Source organism: Ambystoma mexicanum, chromosome 7q, assembly GCF_040938575.1.
Source record: "Ambystoma mexicanum isolate Mex_15411 chromosome 7q, UKY_AmexF1_1, whole genome shotgun sequence".
In the NCBI taxonomy this organism is placed as follows: domain Eukaryota; kingdom Metazoa; phylum Chordata; class Amphibia; order Caudata; family Ambystomatidae; genus Ambystoma; species Ambystoma mexicanum.
The window spans coordinates 525,318,164-525,336,461 of record NC_090941.1 but is presented as its reverse complement, the minus strand read 5'-3'; positions in this window follow the sequence as shown (position 1 = coordinate 525,336,461).

The window sequence follows — 18,298 nt, the reverse complement described above, 5'->3', positions numbered from 1 at the left end:
AGTCAAATACTGTATACTTAGCTAATCTGTCCAAAGTGCGGAGTCCTAAAGCACATTCTCATTAATCAACAAAAACCAACTGGGCCTCCTTCAATGGGGACTTTTTCCTTCCTTGAATTGATGAAAGTTGACAAGCAATTTCAGCCTGATGTTCAGGTTATCCTCCCACTCTCCCCGCCAGCTGCAGGTGAGAAATTTCATTTAAAGGAGCCCTGGAAAGCACTTGTGTGTACCCAGGAAGCTCGTTTCTAAAGGGCTTTTTTTTTCTAAGCTCATGAAAGGCTTGTTTTCCTCCTGACTGCTGATCTGTGGTCCTTGCAGCTCGGCAGCAAGAAAAGGATATTGCCAGCCTGTGATCTTGGAGCTCTGCTGTCACGGGAGGAATTCTCAAGACCAAGAGACGATCACCCTTCAGTCCTTATTTGGAGTTCGGCGGCATGAGGTCAAATAGGAAGCATGGAATTCCCCCAGCTCCAGAGCATTTCACCCAATCTCCACAGAATGTGAGATACAGTAGAAATGTGCGATGGTTGCATGCCCTTGCTTATTCCAGAATTACGCTGACCGCCACGCGAGGCCATCATTGTTCCAATCAACACCCAGGACAGCAAATCTAAGTTTGCTGTAATTTAAGTCAGAAAACGCAACAAGGTTTTCTCGTTGTTTTCCGTGATTCCTGTGCAATATTTAATAGATGAAAGCTACACATATTCCGTAAGACTCAAACCAACTCTCAACATATTTGAACTACTATTAGCTTTTAATTGCACCTTTTCTTAACTAAACAGCAAGTCTCCCCTTGTATTTGAAGTGATAGATCGCTACACGCAGCACGCCTCTCCCCCCCCCCCAGAGATGGCGGTGCATTCGGTAATTTTCTTAAACAAGCTTTGCAATCTGTCTTATTGTTCCATCTTTTTGCTGTCTTATTTCCTGTTTGTGTGATGGGCCTCACCCTTCTTTGCAGATCTTTACTTAGAGCCCAGCCTTGCTGCAGTTCAGGTCTGGGGTATCCTTCTATTCCCCAATCTCTCCCCCACCCCGATATCTCCATTGGAATCAGGGCCATTTTACGCACTTTTAAGGCCGGGGCACACACCTCTTTGGGGCCCCCCTGCCACCGAACCAAATTAATTAAGGGGTCCACAATATCTAGTTGTATCGCTCCCACCCTCATCACAATACCTCTCAGCCATCAAAAGGAGCCATAGTGAAGGCACACACTATGTGTGCCACAGTGTACACAGAAAGCATTACAGGATGAATTGATTGAGGCAGCATGTACTTGCCAACAACAGACGGGCAATAGGATTAGAGCCGCAGCAAAATATCCGGACGTGTGGTATTTAAATCTGGTGAACAATGGAAAATGACTTCTTTAGCTTAGACAGCCTTGTGGGGCTCCCCTCTAAGGTGGGGGCCCGGAGCAATTGCCCTGTTTGCCCTCCCATGAAGACGTCTCTGATTGGAATGTGCAAGGTCCAGCCCCTTTGACAGGAAGACTCCTTTCCTCTGGACCTTTTTTGTTTTACATATGAGGTGTCGCTGAAGAGCCACCTATAAGCCGAAACTACTGCATTAGGGTACAGACAGGGAGAAATGGCATTTGAGGAGGGACACAAAGCTTGTAGGTGTTTGGTTATTTACCCTCCCATAGGACTGTCCATGGCCATGCTAATCCTTATGACCATTACCACCCAGTTCCTGTCCCTTCCCACACAAAACGATTCCTCCTGGGATTTCTTTGAGCTAGCTTTTTCAACCCTTACCATCAAACGTTGTGTTCGAAGCACCTGCCAGTGTTTTCTCAAAGCAGTGTTCTGAAATTTCATTCCTTAATTGGACCTGTAAATGTGCCACTAATTAAAATGTCTTAAGCAGGTCTTCCTTCAGCCACTCAATGTATAAGCACAATGCAGTCTTTCACTGAATTCCGGTAAAAAATAAGCATTGACAAAGCCAACAGTTTTGGCTTGTGTATAAGTATTAGGCATTTTCCAGGCACTGCTATTATAACCCAGGTACTTGCTTCCTTTTGCAGGTGCTACAATCGATGGGCAGTTAATAACTTTACAGCAGTGCCTGGCAAATGTCGTACCCATGCCTACACACAAGCCCAACCTGTTGGCAACGCCAATGCATGTTCTCTTTTGCATGCTCCACTGTCTTGATTTCCTCTTTTTAGTTTGGGTTATGAGGTGGTACTATAGCACCAAAACTATTGCATTATAAAACAGATAGGGAGACATTGCACATCAGGAAGGACACAAAGCATGTGGGCGTTTTTTGGTTATTTGCCCACCCATTGACTGGACCGCCCATGACCATGCTAATCCCTACGGCCGTTCCCACCCAGTTCCTGCTCGTTCCCGACCATTTCCATTTTAAACATTTTTTAATACGAACATTTAAATACAGTTGAGGCTCAGTGTGGCTGAATATATATCTGGGTTGCTTTTGTTCCTGTTTAGCACAGGCAATGTCTGCAGGTCGGTTTGAGGATGATTTGCCTGTGTTTGGCCTCTTGTGTAATGGCAAGGAAGAGATAGAAGACAATGCAATGGAATGCTACCCTGAGACAGTATTAGATCTAGAATTTCCTTTCATCATTGTTGGATCTCCCCTTTAGAAGCACATGTCCTTTAAAAGAAAGAACAGAGGGAGATTGTTTATTGGGTGAAAGAATCTAAAATAAGCCGTGTTGATGACTCAAGGATGAACTGCTTGATCCTTAGGATCTAACCAACCCACCAACCCCCACTGTTCACCGATCCTTTATTAACTCTGAATCAAACCATAATGGAACTGGGTGATGCCCCTTGAAACTATGGTACATGGGTGTTAAACCCTTTGCGCCATTGGTACATTGAACAAATAACCAACAACAGCGGCCACCCAGTCACTTCAAAAACATTGACGTAAAACACAGAGAAACGCAGACCTCCTTACTCTCAAGGCTTCATGCACTGTGCACAGGTCACTCATCATCAAAGCCGAAACTGCATGTTACTCAGCAACTGTATTGGTGGCTGCCAATCGGAGTACAGCTCTCTTCACAGCAGTCAAACTCTGATGAAACCCACTACCCGACCCAGTAATCCCAGAGTCTACAGAAAAAATGAATGACAGTAACGTTTTCATCAAGATAGATAACTTACAACTGCAAAATTGGCTGACCACCGCTCTCGATGCACCCAAGGAATACAAATCTGGAGCACCTTCCCTCTCTTTACCCCCAAGGAACTTGCTGACACATTTCCGTCTCTTAACCCATTTTATACAAAAGTGACACTCTCCCTGCTGCCATCTGAAAGTAGATCAAGTGTCTGCCCTCATCCTCCTTCTAAAAATACTATAATTCCTCACGTGTCCAAGGCACTTTCCCAAGCACCACAACAACAGGACTAATCCACCCTCTCCTCTATAAAATATAAACCCCACCTTAGACCCAGATGGTCTTGTCAACAATTCAGCGATCACTACACTCGGATCCATTGGAAAAATCATTGAAAGGGTAGTTGCCAAACAATTTTTAACCTGCAGAACCTGCTACGCGATTTGGGTTCAAACCAAAATGTATCATTGAATCAGCCATCATCCAGGTCATGGAAAAATTAACCTCATGCTTCCTCACCCTCCTCCACCTCTCTGCTGCGTTTGACAGAGTTGACATCTCACACTGATTAGCCTGCTTGCGAACAGAATGGACTGCTTGGGCACAAATATTTTATTTTGTATTTATTTGTTGGTTATTTGTGTGCAGGTAGGGGAGAAATGGTTGAAAAACAGCACAAAGCATTCCTTCAAGGGCGTGAGATTATTTGGCTCGTGGAAGTGATGAGATAGGGGAGAGGTGGAGGAGGGGAAGTGCAGGAAGGGAGAAGAGAGAGGGGGATAAATGCAAAACAAGTTAAAATATAGGTACAAGTAGGTAAACTGCACTATGGAAAAAGCAGACATGCAATTATGATAAACAGGTATGAATGGCTGCAGACTGGAAAGTTGCACCTCATGGAGCGAGGGACTACACCAGGTGTACAGAAATTGAATGGGAGCACAGTTGGGTGGAGCAGTGATTCAGTACATAAGTGAATCCAGCAGCGTGGGGCTACAGGCGAAATCCGAGAAAAACATTATTCCAGAGGAAGTATGTTAAATGCGACACAGGGTGCAGGCCTGGGAAAGTCAAACCAGCGGTTGTAGGTAGGGAAATGCAAAACACAACACAGGGCTGGGAAGTGTCAATCCCATGGTTGCAGGTAGATAAAAAGCAAAGCACAGCACAGGCTTTGAAATGTCAATCCAGTGGTTGCGAAGTGGGTAAATGTAAAACACAGCCCAGAGGCTGAGAAATGACAAACCAGTGGTAGCAGGTAGGTAAAAACACAGCACAGCACTGAAGGAGCTGTCCCACCAGTGGATTCAGGTAGGTAAAATGCGAAACACAGCAAGGCATTCAAAATGTCATACAGAGGTTGTAGGTAGGTAAAATGCAGAACAAGCACAGGGATGAGTGAAACAATGTTGAAGGTAGAAGCAGTGGAAGGGCAATGTTTCAATGACACGGTGAGAAGGGGATAAGAAGTGACAGGGCAGGCCAGATCGGACACATTAGCTGGGATGGTAGAGTAGGTCAATTGGCAAGGACAACGAGCGCGCCAAGGCAGAACAGCGACACCAGTTTCCAGTGAAAGCCACAGCTGCACCCAGAGGCAGTGAAGTCAGAAGAGAGCTAGGGAAAACCAGGGAGGGGCGAGAAGGCATCACAGGATGCAATACTGCAATGAGTGGAGGTGGCAAGCTGGTCAATCTGGGCACAGCATATGTGCCCATGACTGAAGGGGGAAAGCAGACAGACCGGATACAATACCGCAGCGAGTGGAGGCGGCATGTTGGTCAAAGGGGCACGCCTGAAAGGGGAAAAGGAGAAGGTTAGGGAGACTGAAATACGGTCGACATGCAGGCAGCATGCCGTGTGCGGGGGCGGGGAGAGGAAGTAGGAAGGCATGTGGGAGTAGACAAGGATGTGCAGAGAGGGAACAGAGGCCTCCTTACCTTAGGAAGAGAAGATAAACAGGTACAACACCTCAAGTGGAGCGGGCACCACATGAAGTAAATGTGGGGAAGAGGTCACACGGGAGCATGTAAAGGAGACATAGGCAGTGGCCCAGGCATGCCCAGACATGCCCAGACAGGGATGGAAAGAGCCCTTAAAGGTGGCCCTTTGAGGGGCCGGCATCACCTACGGGCTCCCGAGCCAGCAGTCATGGAAAGAAAGCCCAGCCAATCTGCAGAGGCGGGCTCAGTGAAGTCAAAGAGGATTCCAGTCCTTCATGTCGCACAGCGGCCATGCTAGAGAAGGCACACCAGAACACTGGCTCCTGGGCAGTAGGTCTTCCTCGTGGGGAGCTGGCACAATGAGCTCAGACAGGGATGGAAAGAGCCCTTAAAGAAGGTGTCCCTGTAAGGGGGCCAGCGCCGTCTGCTGCCTCACAGACCAGCAGAAATGAACAGAAAACTCCAGCCAATGTGCAGACAGCCACAGAGCCACCCAGGTGGGCCCCTTCAGGTCAAATAGCTGTCCAGTCACATACAGAGCCCCACATGGCTCAAAAGAAGAAGAGGTGGACCGGCAGGGCAAGGAATCACACTGAAACAATTGTGCAAGCAGAGAACAAAGCCCCACTATACAGGTCTTCGATACCAGCTGTGTTCTAACATGTTAGACAGTGTTATCAGGGAGGACAGCCTAGCATGATACATTCGTGAAGGTGCATATACTCCTCAAAGATTCACACATGCTCTAGAATGCTTGCAGTATGATGATTTACATCTACTAACTCTGCTTTTCCTAAGAAAGTGGGAGACTAAGACATGGTTACATATGCCAAAAGGGAAACATGTCAGAAGCGAGAGTTTTGTATTTATTTTTATAAACACCTAATGTGGATCCAGGATTCGAACCTCTGTTGCTCTGTGTGGTCTTGCTTCCAAGACCAGCTGCCCCTGTGCTATTCTCCCTTTAAAGATGTGAAGGCGAGCATAGCTACACCTTAAGTTCAGAGCCTTCTTTGCAAAGAAATGTGCATTAAAGTCTAACTCCTCGCCTGGCATGAGCAAGAAACAGTTTCTTAAACATGTCATTTTGCAGTTTCTGCTCAATAATATAATGCAATAATGTGCAAGGGGTGTTCCTAAAATGTTCAATTCCAAACTTCCCTCCACAGTTCCCTCCTAGGAGACATTCACTCCACTCTCATTACAAACATCTCTAGGGGAACAAACATCACATCCCGTCATGTCATTGCATATTATGTCTTCCATAGCATGATAGTAAAGCACTTCAGCAGTTTGAGGAATTTCAGAACAGGTGCTGCATACCCTATAATAGAGACACTTACAAACCATCAACAGACAGGACAGACTTAGAATTATGACTAGTGCTATGAGTAAGATCGGGCCAAAGGACACTCCATGAGGTCCCAATAGACCTTTAATCCAAGACCCAAAGGTGCAGGAAGCCTCCGGACTGGTGCGAGTGGGTTTACAGTGTGAGGAAAGCGGTTAACAATGTCAGTACTGTTGCTTGAGTAACTTGCTATGAAAGTACAGCACTTACTCTTCATGATTGCACAGATACCTCCTTGTGAAGCTTGAACAACATTTTGAGCCAGACTATTCTGAAGCACCATGGTTCTGATGGCTACTTTTTGTATGGGTAGTAGTCAAGGAAGATGCAGCAGCAACTGTAATATCCTCCGCTAGCTGTGACTATTGAGTCAGACAGTCTCTATCTTAATACCAAGGTCTGAGATAAGCTATCCCACCCCCACAGCAAACTTTGCCCAGGCATTACTTCTTCTGAAACGGGACTGGGTTGGAAAGGTGGGAGTATGACACAAAGCAGGCAGGATACACCCCATGTAACAACTCCCTCCCCAATTATTGGGTAGCCAGTGATAGGTTTTGTCCTCACAGATGAAATAAGTTCCAGAATATGTAGCTTACCCGTACTGGGAAAAGGAAAAATTGCTATCAAAGGCAAATGTAACATTATGGGTCACTACACTGGAATCAGTGGACAGATAATGACATTTGCTAGTTCCCAGGAACAGAGGACCTGATTTGGTGTAGCATATAAGACAAACTGCTGAAGAGGAAATATGGAGTGCTGCTGGCTTAGTGTGTACTTGGTCTGGGGTGGGAACATTCAGAGAACCTGTAAAGCCCAAGTGGGAATGAGTGTCCCTACAGGGTCGTGGGCTTTAGTACTGGGTAACCAACTTGAGATGCAAACAGACATCCCCCAACTGAAAGTGGATGGGCGTGATAGGGAACCTGGAGGATAAGTCATGTGGCAAATGGGCACAGACCCAGCAACCGGTCAGATTTAAAATGCAGGCATATTTCCAGGAGGGATTCAAGTAAGTGTTTAACTGTGAGCCCAGGGATTTGTAGAGGGACCCTCATTTTCATAAAAGGTGTAGTAAAAGGCATCAGTCGCAGTGAAGAAATATTCTAACAATATTCTAACTATAACAATAATAACAGAAATATAACCAGACATTGTGTACACTAGGTGCAATCCTCGAATGTCTGAGTTCAGGAATCAGGTTGTGATACCAGCACAAGAGTGTGTGGCTCGAAAACAAAGTTCGATTTAGTTGATTAAGGCAGGTAAGGTGCAAGACACAAGTAAAATAAGTTTGCCAGAGCAAAATGTCCAGTTCGAAGTTTATAGGCTCTGTGAAGTTGCAGCAAAATACATATCAACATTTAAAAGTTCCACCAGGAATCAGATACTGATCAAAAAGTTCCTCCGTTTGCAAATTATGATTGAAGGTTTCACCTAAAAGTCTAAACTACAAGTATCCCAGGTACCAGAGCCACATGAATATGAGGGTGATTGTAACAAAAAGAATGACCAATAAATGATACCAGCAGGGGCCATAACTTGCAGATATCAGTGAATCAACAGGAGTGGCTTCTACTCTCTGTCAGTGCACCACCAACTTAGGGGGATTCATCATTGTTGAAGCGACAAATCCAGGGGCAAGTGACTTGGCCAGTTGACACCTTGTTTGGCACTATTGACTCTCAGATGCTCTTCCTCGGGATAGCAAAGCGTACCTTCTGCAGGTTGCATTTTGAGGTCCGGAGGGGTCAAACACTGAAGACGGTATGCCAAAAGTGAAGTCTGTATCAGGGTTGTTTCATCCTGGAATTTAACTGCCTGGCGAAAGAGACATAGCAATATCTCCTGCAGGGACCTCACCATGTGAGAGAGATTCAGAATATGTGGATTCTGGTTCAGCACTTGAGCATATTGGCTGACCGAGGGCCGCACCCTTGCCTTCTGGTACTGGCTGTTCCATTACAGCAACACTGCAAGAGTCTGACATCACCAAACGATTGGAGATGTCACTGATGGTGGAGTCGGTGGTCGTGTTTGAAGTGGAACCAAGCTGAGGAAGATTGGTTGACGTGGAGGGAATGTCATCAGCTTTGGTGGCAGTGTGCCTCCTGGAACCAAGCCGGGATACCCGAACACTTCACTGCAGAATGTGTAGGTAGGAGAACCTTGAATGTGCCACCCCTCCTAGGCTGGAGTGTAGATAGCCACTGGTGGACCTTCACCAGGAACCAGTGTCCTGGCTGTAAAGAGTGGCAAGTTTCAGTAGCCGGTTCAGGCAAGGCTTTATGGACCAGAGCATGGAGAGATCGAACAGTTTAATCAACATGCAACAATTTCAGAGCAGTGTATCGTCCTCTAATGGCAGACTTTGAGTGTGGGTAACTGCTGGGGGTGCAGTTCCCATTCTCATAGGGTGACAGTGAGGATTTCATGGGCAGATAATTTGTGTTTACGCAGGGGATTATTTCGCATGGAAAACAGAACAAAGGGCCAGGCTTGGCGCCATTTCAGCCTCGTCTCTCTGCACACTTTAGAAACCCTCAATTTAAGGTCCCCATTCCGGAATTCTACATGCGCGCTAGAGCACAGGTGATGAGCACAATGGAACTGTTGAGTTATTCCTAAAGATTTGCACACTTTTCTAATAACTTGATCTGTGTAATGGGTACCTCAGTCCCTGTCTATACTAAGGGGAAATCCAAACTGAGGTATACACTCTGCTAACGACTTTTTAGCCACCGTGACAGCCTCTGCTGCTGTACATGGTGTGAGGAATCTGGACTATGTGTCCCTTCTACCCAGAGGGGAGCCACCCCCTGTGAGGCTAGGGAGATGAGACCACTCTGCAAGAGCCGCCGTAGGGGTCTGGGCAAGTGGGACCTCACTCGAAATAACTCCCCTCTGAGAGACAAGTACTCCCAGCCGAATGAGGACCTCCCTGAAAGGATTACATTGTCCACGTACATAGGAATGGAAATCAGTGAGTGTTCTCTGGTTTTTACTACAAGTATCAGCAACCCTTCTTCCCCCCTATTGGCTTCAGGTAATGCTGACTATGGGCTGCCGTAAATGAAGGACACACCTTTTCTGATTGTGATGATGTACGTGCCCAGAATAGGAACTGTGAATGGAGAGAGACTGGAGAAGCGGTGCGCGATTCTTATGTAGGGAGGAGAATCCAGGGTATGCAGAGGCGAGCTTCTGAAAACATGTCATGGGCCCTCATTACGACCCTGGCGGAAAGTGACTGACCGGACCGCCACAGCGTAAATAGCGTTTCCGCCATTGCACGAAGGAGCAAAGTGCGGCCCATTCCGACCCATCGGGCACGAGCACCACGCCATGGCGGAAGTGCAAAGTCCGCGATGGCGGAAATGACCCCAAAACGGCCCACACCGCCGCCGTACGGCGCCCTAGGTGCAATACCGCCACCCCTCTTAGCGGTCACCGCAGTGTGCGCCTACCGGAAAGTACGGTGACCGGAAATATACGGAAACGGAAGTTAAAACATGGCCCCGGAACGGGAAACATCCCGCCGTACACCTATAAAACCACTAAAACCACACAACCACTAAAATCACTACCCTGAAACACACCCCAACCCGTCATCCACCCTAGCGAAACCAAGAAAAATGGGAAAAGTAGCGAAGAAAGCGTGCGACCGCAAGCGGCAGGTCCACTTCTCCCGTGAGGAACTCACCCTGCTAACAGAGACCCTCCAGGAGAATGCTGCCGTCGTCTTCTCCACGCAAATGACCAGAACGGCACTTGCAAACAAGAAGGCCATATGGGCTCTGGTGGCACAGCGGGTAAGTGCGGTGGGGACCGCACCCCGCACCCCACAGCAATGCCGCAAGCGATGGGACGACCTGCGGATACGCGTCCGCAGCATACTCTCTGCCAACCGCAACATTGCCACAGCCACCGGGGGAGGTCCTGAATCACCCATCAAGTTGACCCCCTGGGAAGAAATCTGTGCGTCCACCATCGGAATGGAGAGCATAGAGGGAGTCGGAGGGATGGAGAAAGGAGTGCAGACATCCGAAGATTCAGGTAGGGGGGCCAAATAAAACAATGCCAAATCCACACAGTCCATCCATGTGAAGTACCATGCGTCCACATAGTGCTACAGAAACACATGTCCAGGAGAACGTCCACACACATAGGCCTGATAGCGCACGTTAAAACCCACAATAAATACATAAATAATTAAAAACCCCTAAAACACGCACTACACGTGCAGCAGGCACACCCTAACTGCAGGCTGCCAAACAACTGCACCCTCACTCCACACACAAATGAAAGCACCTCCAAGGCCCCGACCCAAATCACCCTCAGGTACCACTCCAATGCATGTGATACAATGCCTTTCCAATTCCCACAGACCCATCAATAACCCTCGCCCTCCTTTACTCCACCACAGGGTCCGATCCAAACGACGAGCTTCAGGACACCCCTACCAGCACACCTGCAAAGAGGGCCAAGACCAACGGCCAGAGACCCTCCACCTCAGCTGCACGCATCAAGACACGGCAGCAGCACAAATCAGGTGGCAGCACAGAGGAGGGAACATCAACAGGCACTCCAGCAACCAGCATGCCCACACCACCACCACCACAGGTCCCCCCAATGGATGCCACAGAAGGCACTGCCTCTGGTGGCAGCAGCACCATAGGTGACACCCCATTGATGGCAGCATGCTCGGACACCGAAGACGGGGATGTCGAAGTCAGATCCATCCATGACCTGTCCCAATCCCCCTGTCTGTCCCATCCCGTACAACATGAGGATACCACGCAGGGGCACCCACAAGACGACGACTGGCCATCCCCCACAAGCCCTGTGGCAAGGCAACATGAGGACAACAGCCCCTCTGTGACACCCCCGCAAATGGCCATGGCCCAGTAGAGGCAACAGTCCCTCGACCAGTTAATCGTGCAACAGCAGCAAATGGCCACGCTCCTCAAGGACCATGCCGATGAATGTGGGGGCACTAAGGCAGACATAGAAACATCAACTGAGACACTTAGGGCAGAAATGGAGAGAGGTACAGAGACGCTAAGGGCACAAATGGAGAGAAGCACCGAGAGCCTGAGGGGGGAACTGCATGCGACGTCCAAAGACGTATGTGCCGAACTTGCCGCAGTGCGCCGTGTGCTCACTGAGCTCTCGCAAACCCTTAGGGACATGCATGGACGTGAGCAGGCAGAGACATCATCCGTTGCAAGTTCCGTCCAGGGCAGCCCCCAACGTAGATCTGGGAGGAACCTGCGCTCCACAGGCAGGGGTGCCCCTGATACCCGCAGAGGGGGCTTGCAATAGCGACTGCCCACTGACAATGAGCATCTTTGGACACTGGTGTTCGGGGGGGAGGTAGGAGGGTGGAGGGGGTGTGTTGGGCTCACTTGGGTGGCGGGTCGATAGGGTGTTCAACATGATATCACATATGCCATAAACAGTGCACGATCAACCAATGAGATGTGTGGACATTGATCTTTGTGTACTAGGCCATCATAGGCGTACAGTCCATATTGTGCAGGTCCCAGACACACACAGTGCCACGAGTCCCGTGTCCATGTATCAGCCACCAGGCGTGAGTGCTAGAAGCATGCATTAATAAGATGCTGACGAATGTCACGGGCCTCCGGTGCCTCGCAGACTCCATGAGGTGCTGCCACATCCCCACCCTCATCATGACCATCATCAGGTGCTTGCAGTTCTGCGTCAGGGGGCATGGGCACATTTCTACGTACGCACATGTTGTGGAGCATGACACATGCCATGACCATCTTTGCAACCTTCTCATGGCGGTACAGGAGTGCCCCGCCAGACCTGCTGAGGCAGCGGAAACGAGTCTTCAGTAGGCCGAATGCCTGTTCAATGACTACACGGGTACGTGAGTGGGCATGGTTGTAGTCCTCCTCATGCTGGTCCCGTGGGTTCCGGACTGGTGTGAGGAGCCATCTCTTCAGTGGATACCCAGCATCACCTGTATGTGGACGAGAAACGCATGATGTGGAATGCCATTGCTACGTACGCACACCCCCCCCCCTTCCTGCCAGGTCATTGCCAAATCACATACCCCACATATTCATGCATGTAATGAGACTCACCGAGTAGCCAGGATCTGTTCCCTGCGTGTCGCTCCATGTAGCGTGGTATTGTAGAGTTCCTCAAGACCATAGAATCATGGGTTGATCCAGGGAATCTGGCACAACAATGTGTAATGATCCTGTTGGAGTCACACACCATTTGTACATTCAGGGAATGAAATTGTTTTCGGTTGCGGTACTGGGCCTCCATGGCATGTGGGACGACCAATTCCACATGGGTGCAGTCGATGGCACCAATGCAACCCGGTATGCCGGCAAGTGCATGGAATCCCACTTTTGTGTTGGTAATTTCCTGCTCCGAGCGTGGTAGAGAGATGTAGTCGTCTGCGTGCTGCAGGAGGGCATCGAGCACTTGCAATAGTGTCCGTGAGAACAGTGGCTGAGAAATGCCATGCAACTGTCCGACTGTGTGCTGGTAGGTGCCTGTGGCCAGGAAGTGGAGTACAGACACCACCTTCAGTAGGGGTGGGATGGCGGTTGGGCTATCTATCATGCTGACAAGGTCAGCCTGTGTCATGTCCACAATGGCGGCTATGGTGTCCCGGTCCAGACGGTAGAGGGTGTGGATCTGCTCATCAGTGAGGTTGAACGGATGTGCTCGGAGGCGTGGGATTGCGGGCTGCCTGCGTGGTGGTAGTGGCTGTGCTGGCGGCCCTTGCTGGCCCTGCCTTGGCCTCCTCCTCCTCCTGCGTCTCCTCCGTGCGGCCGGTTGTAGTAGGTGTTCGTCTTCTTCTTGGAGTTGGAGTACTTGCAGTGCTATCAGGTCCCCCAGGGCCAACATCGCGAGTCCTGCCGGTAGCATTTCGGTGTGGTTGTGGGAGGAGACTGGCTGTGCAATTTATGTGTTTTCAGGCTGTATGGCCTCCACCTGTGGTGATTAATTCCACCTGTGCAAACTGCTCTCCCCTTTGGCCGGGCACGTCCCGCGCACAACGCTGCAATTCGGGGAATGGCATCTTGCTATTGCAATCATGTATTTGTACCCGATGGCCGTGTAAGATTGGTTGATATGTTCATTCTGCTGTGGTCCCATTGTTTCACATACTATCTGTGCAGTCGCGAACAGACTTGTGAAGGGTCAGTGGAACGTAGTACTCGAGTAACGGTGGGCCCTCATGCATCACTGTACTGAGTTGCAACGACGGGCGGGGCGTCCCATTTGTGGGTGAAGGCAGTTGCCATTTTCACACACAGCCGCACTCGATGGAATAATTAGTGATTTCAAACGGCCACAGATGCCTTTTCGACGTGATGTTGCAAATGAGGAATTCGAAGGGCGGCGCTTTCGGTTTCCAGCTAGCGGCGAGGAGATGCCCACAGGTCTGACTGCAAATATAACGTTCTATTGTTCAATGTCCTTGAGACAGGGGCCATGGCGAGGAAGCAATGATTGATATGAATAGTTTGGGATGCGCAATAGCTACGTGGCCGATGAGGCCGGCCGTTCCCAAATACATGTTACTTCACGACACTGGAATTACGGGCTGGGGCACTGTGGATTTTGCAGGCTGCATAACGCATAGACTCAATGGATGTTTCTAATGTCATGTGAGTAATTATTCAGGCGTTTTGATCCCGGGATGAGGGAATGATGGATGGATGCATGGGCAGGTGATTTGATACAGAGTTTGCCATGTACAGGGCTTCTTGGGATCTATCCGCCTCCCCTACGCTATGTGATGCAGGGCTGCCATAGTGGGACCATCGTCTATCTGGCCTTGTTGAGCCCTCCCTGTCTCGACGCGCCCTCAGACACTTGTGTCCATGCACGTTAACATTCCCATCTGATGGATTCTGTTTTGACAGACGCATGCACAGGTACACTCGTTTGTGATGGTGTTTGCACCTCGATATAGATGGTTATGAGTCGCAAGTGGTTTTGGGGTGGTGATGATCCTTTGGAGTGGGCTAGCATGCATATGGCTGTGGATTTAGTGTGATCATTGAAGTGAGTTGTTGGAATGTAGTTCTGATGGCCATTCAGTTCTTTTTCTTTTCTTTTGGTTGACAGGTATCTCCTCCCCTTTTGCCACTGCCATCTGTATGCCACTCCTGCAGATGGATTTTACTCCCGACACCTGCTGCTTCGTGTTAATCAGTGGAGCAGCATTACGATCTTATGGGACGATCGCCAATGGCCCACATGCCCTTACGCAGTACTGGTGGCTCGGAGCAACATTTCGGCCTTTCAGCTGGACTAGTGCCTCCCCATTGGGACGGCCCTGCGGTTGTGTGCGCTTCCATGTTGCCTTTTCGTAAGTGAATGTGGCTCTGTGTACCATGAGGGAACAGGGCGTCACACAAGTAGTGGCTGGTCATTTCTTGCGGATGCAGCACACAATGGTGAAAAGTGTTTTGGAGTTCATGGCCTGATGGCTGTATGGGCTTGGTGATTTTGATGTGCATTAAATTTCTATTCTGATTTGGCCCGTGTAGCGTTTTTCTTTGCAAGTGATGTGGCATATGCCTATTTGGGGGGCGATGTATTGTGGGGAGATCTGCATTGGGTTCCAGCTTCGGAGTTTAGTTGCGTGGTACTGTACTGGGCGCGTTTGCCTGATTTGCCTGTGTTTGGCCTCTTGTGTAATGGCAAGGAAGAGATAGAAGACAATGCAATGGAATGCTACCCTGAGACAGTATTAGATCTAGAATTTCCTTTCATCATTGTTGGATCTCCCCTTTAGAAGCACATGTCCTTTAAAAGAAAGAACAGAGGGAGATTGTTTATTGGGTGAAAGAATCTAAAATAAGCCGTGTTGATGACTCAAGGATGAACTGCTTGATCCTTAGGATCTAACCAACCCACCAACCCCCACTGTTCACCGATCCTTTATTAACTCTGAATCAAACCATAATGGAACTGGGTGATGCCCCTTGAAACTATGGTACATGGGTGTTAAACCCTTTGCGCCATTGGTACATTGAACAAATAACCAACAACAGCGGCCACCCAGTCACTTCAAAAACATTGACGTAAAACACAGAGAAACGCAGACCTCCTTACTCTCAAGGCTTCATGCACTGTGCACAGGTCACTCATCATCAAAGCCGAAACTGCATGTTACTCAGCAACTGTATTGGTGGCTGCCAATCGGAGTACAGCTCTCTTCACAGCAGTCAAACTCTGATGAAACCCACTACCCGACCCAGTAATCCCAGAGTCTACAGAAAAAATGAATGACAGTAACGTTTTCATCAAGATAGATAACTTACAACTGCAAAATTGGCTGACCACCGCTCTCGATGCACCCAAGGAATACAAATCTGGAGCACCTTCCCTCTCTTTACCCCCAAGGAACTTGCTGACACATTTCCGTCTCTTAACCCATTTTATACAAAAGTGACACTCTCCCTGCTGCCATCTGAAAGTAGATCAAGTGTCTGCCCTCATCCTCCTTCTAAAAATACTATAATTCCTCACGTGTCCAAGGCACTTTCCCAAGCACCACAACAACAGGACTAATCCACCCTCTCCTCTATAAAATATAAACCCCACCTTAGACCCAGATGGTCTTGTCAACAATTCAGCGATCACTACACTCGGATCCATTGGAAAAATCATTGAAAGGGTAGTTGCCAAACAATTTTTAACCTGCAGAACCTGCTACGCGATTTGGGTTCAAACCAAAATGTATCATTGAATCAGCCATCATCCAGGTCATGGAAAAATTAACCTCATGCTTCCTCACCCTCCTCCACCTCTCTGCTGCGTTTGACAGAGTTGACATCTCACACTGATTAGCCTGCTTGCGAACAGAATGGACTGCTTGGGCACAAATATTTTATTTTGTATTTATTTGTTGGTTATTTGTGTGCAGGTAGGGGAGAAATGGTTGAAAAACAGCACAAAGCATTCCTTCAAGGGCGTGAGATTATTTGGCTCGTGGAAGTGATGAGATAGGGGAGAGGTGGAGGAGGGGAAGTGCAGGAAGGGAGAAGAGAGAGGGGGATAAATGCAAAACAAGTTAAAATATAGGTACAAGTAGGTAAACTGCACTATGGAAAAAGCAGACATGCAATTATGATAAACAGGTATGAATGGCTGCAGACTGGAAAGTTGCACCTCATGGAGCGAGGGACTACACCAGGTGTACAGAAATTGAATGGGAGCACAGTTGGGTGGAGCAGTGATTCAGTACATAAGTGAATCCAGCAGCGTGGGGCTACAGGCGAAATCCGAGAAAAACATTATTCCAGAGGAAGTATGTTAAATGCGACACAGGGTGCAGGCCTGGGAAAGTCAAACCAGCGGTTGTAGGTAGGGAAATGCAAAACACAACACAGGGCTGGGAAGTGTCAATCCCATGGTTGCAGGTAGATAAAAAGCAAAGCACAGCACAGGCTTTGAAATGTCAATCCAGTGGTTGCGAAGTGGGTAAATGTAAAACACAGCCCAGAGGCTGAGAAATGACAAACCAGTGGTAGCAGGTAGGTAAAAACACAGCACAGCACTGAAGGAGCTGTCCCACCAGTGGATTCAGGTAGGTAAAATGCGAAACACAGCAAGGCATTCAAAATGTCATACAGAGGTTGTAGGTAGGTAAAATGCAGAACAAGCACAGGGATGAGTGAAACAATGTTGAAGGTAGAAGCAGTGGAAGGGCAATGTTTCAATGACACGGTGAGAAGGGGATAAGAAGTGACAGGGCAGGCCAGATCGGACACATTAGCTGGGATGGTAGAGTAGGTCAATTGGCAAGGACAACGAGCGCGCCAAGGCAGAACAGCAACACCAGTTTCCAGTGAAAGCCACAGCTGCACCCAGAGGCAGTGAAGTCAGAAGAGAGCTAGGGAAAACCAGGGAGGGGCGAGAAGGCATCACAGGATGCAATACTGCAATGAGTGGAGGTGGCAAGCTGGTCAATCTGGGCACAGCATATGTGCCCATGACTGAAGGGGGAAAGCAGACAGACCGGATACAATACCGCAGCGAGTGGAGGCGGCATGTTGGTCAAAGGGGCACGCCTGAAAGGGGAAAAGGAGAAGGTTAGGGAGACTGAAATACGGTCGACATGCAGGCAGCATGCCGTGTGCGGGGGCGGGGAGAGGAAGTAGGAAGGCATGTGGGAGTAGACAAGGATGTGCAGAGAGGGAACAGAGGCCTCCTTACCTTAGGAAGAGAAGATAAACAGGTACAACACCTCAAGTGGAGCGGGCACCACATGAAGTAAATGTGGGGAAGAGGTCACACGGGAGCATGTAAAGGAGACATAGGCAGTGGCCCAGGCATGCCCAGACATGCCCAGACAGGGATGGAAAGAGCCCTTAAAGGTGGCCCTTTGAGGGGCCGGCATCACCTACGGGCTCCCGAGCCAGCAGTCATGGAAAGAAAGCCCAGCCAATCTGCAGAGGCGGGCTCAGTGAAGTCAAAGAGGATTCCAGTCCTTCATGTCGCACAGCGGCCATGCTAGAGAAGGCACACCAGAACACTGGCTCCTGGGCAGTAGGTCTTCCTCGTGGGGAGCTGGCACAATGAGCTCAGACAGGGATGGAAAGAGCCCTTAAAGAAGGTGTCCCTGTAAGGGGGCCAGCGCCGTCTGCTGCCTCACAGACCAGCAGAAATGAACAGAAAACTCCAGCCAATGTGCAGACAGCCACAGAGCCACCCAGGTGGGCCCCTTCAGGTCAAATAGCTGTCCAGTCACATACAGAGCCCCACATGGCTCAAAAGAAGAAGAGGTGGACCGGCAGGGCAAGGAATCACACTGAAACAATTGTGCAAGCAGAGAACAAAGCCCCACTATACAGGTCTTCGATACCAGCTGTGTTC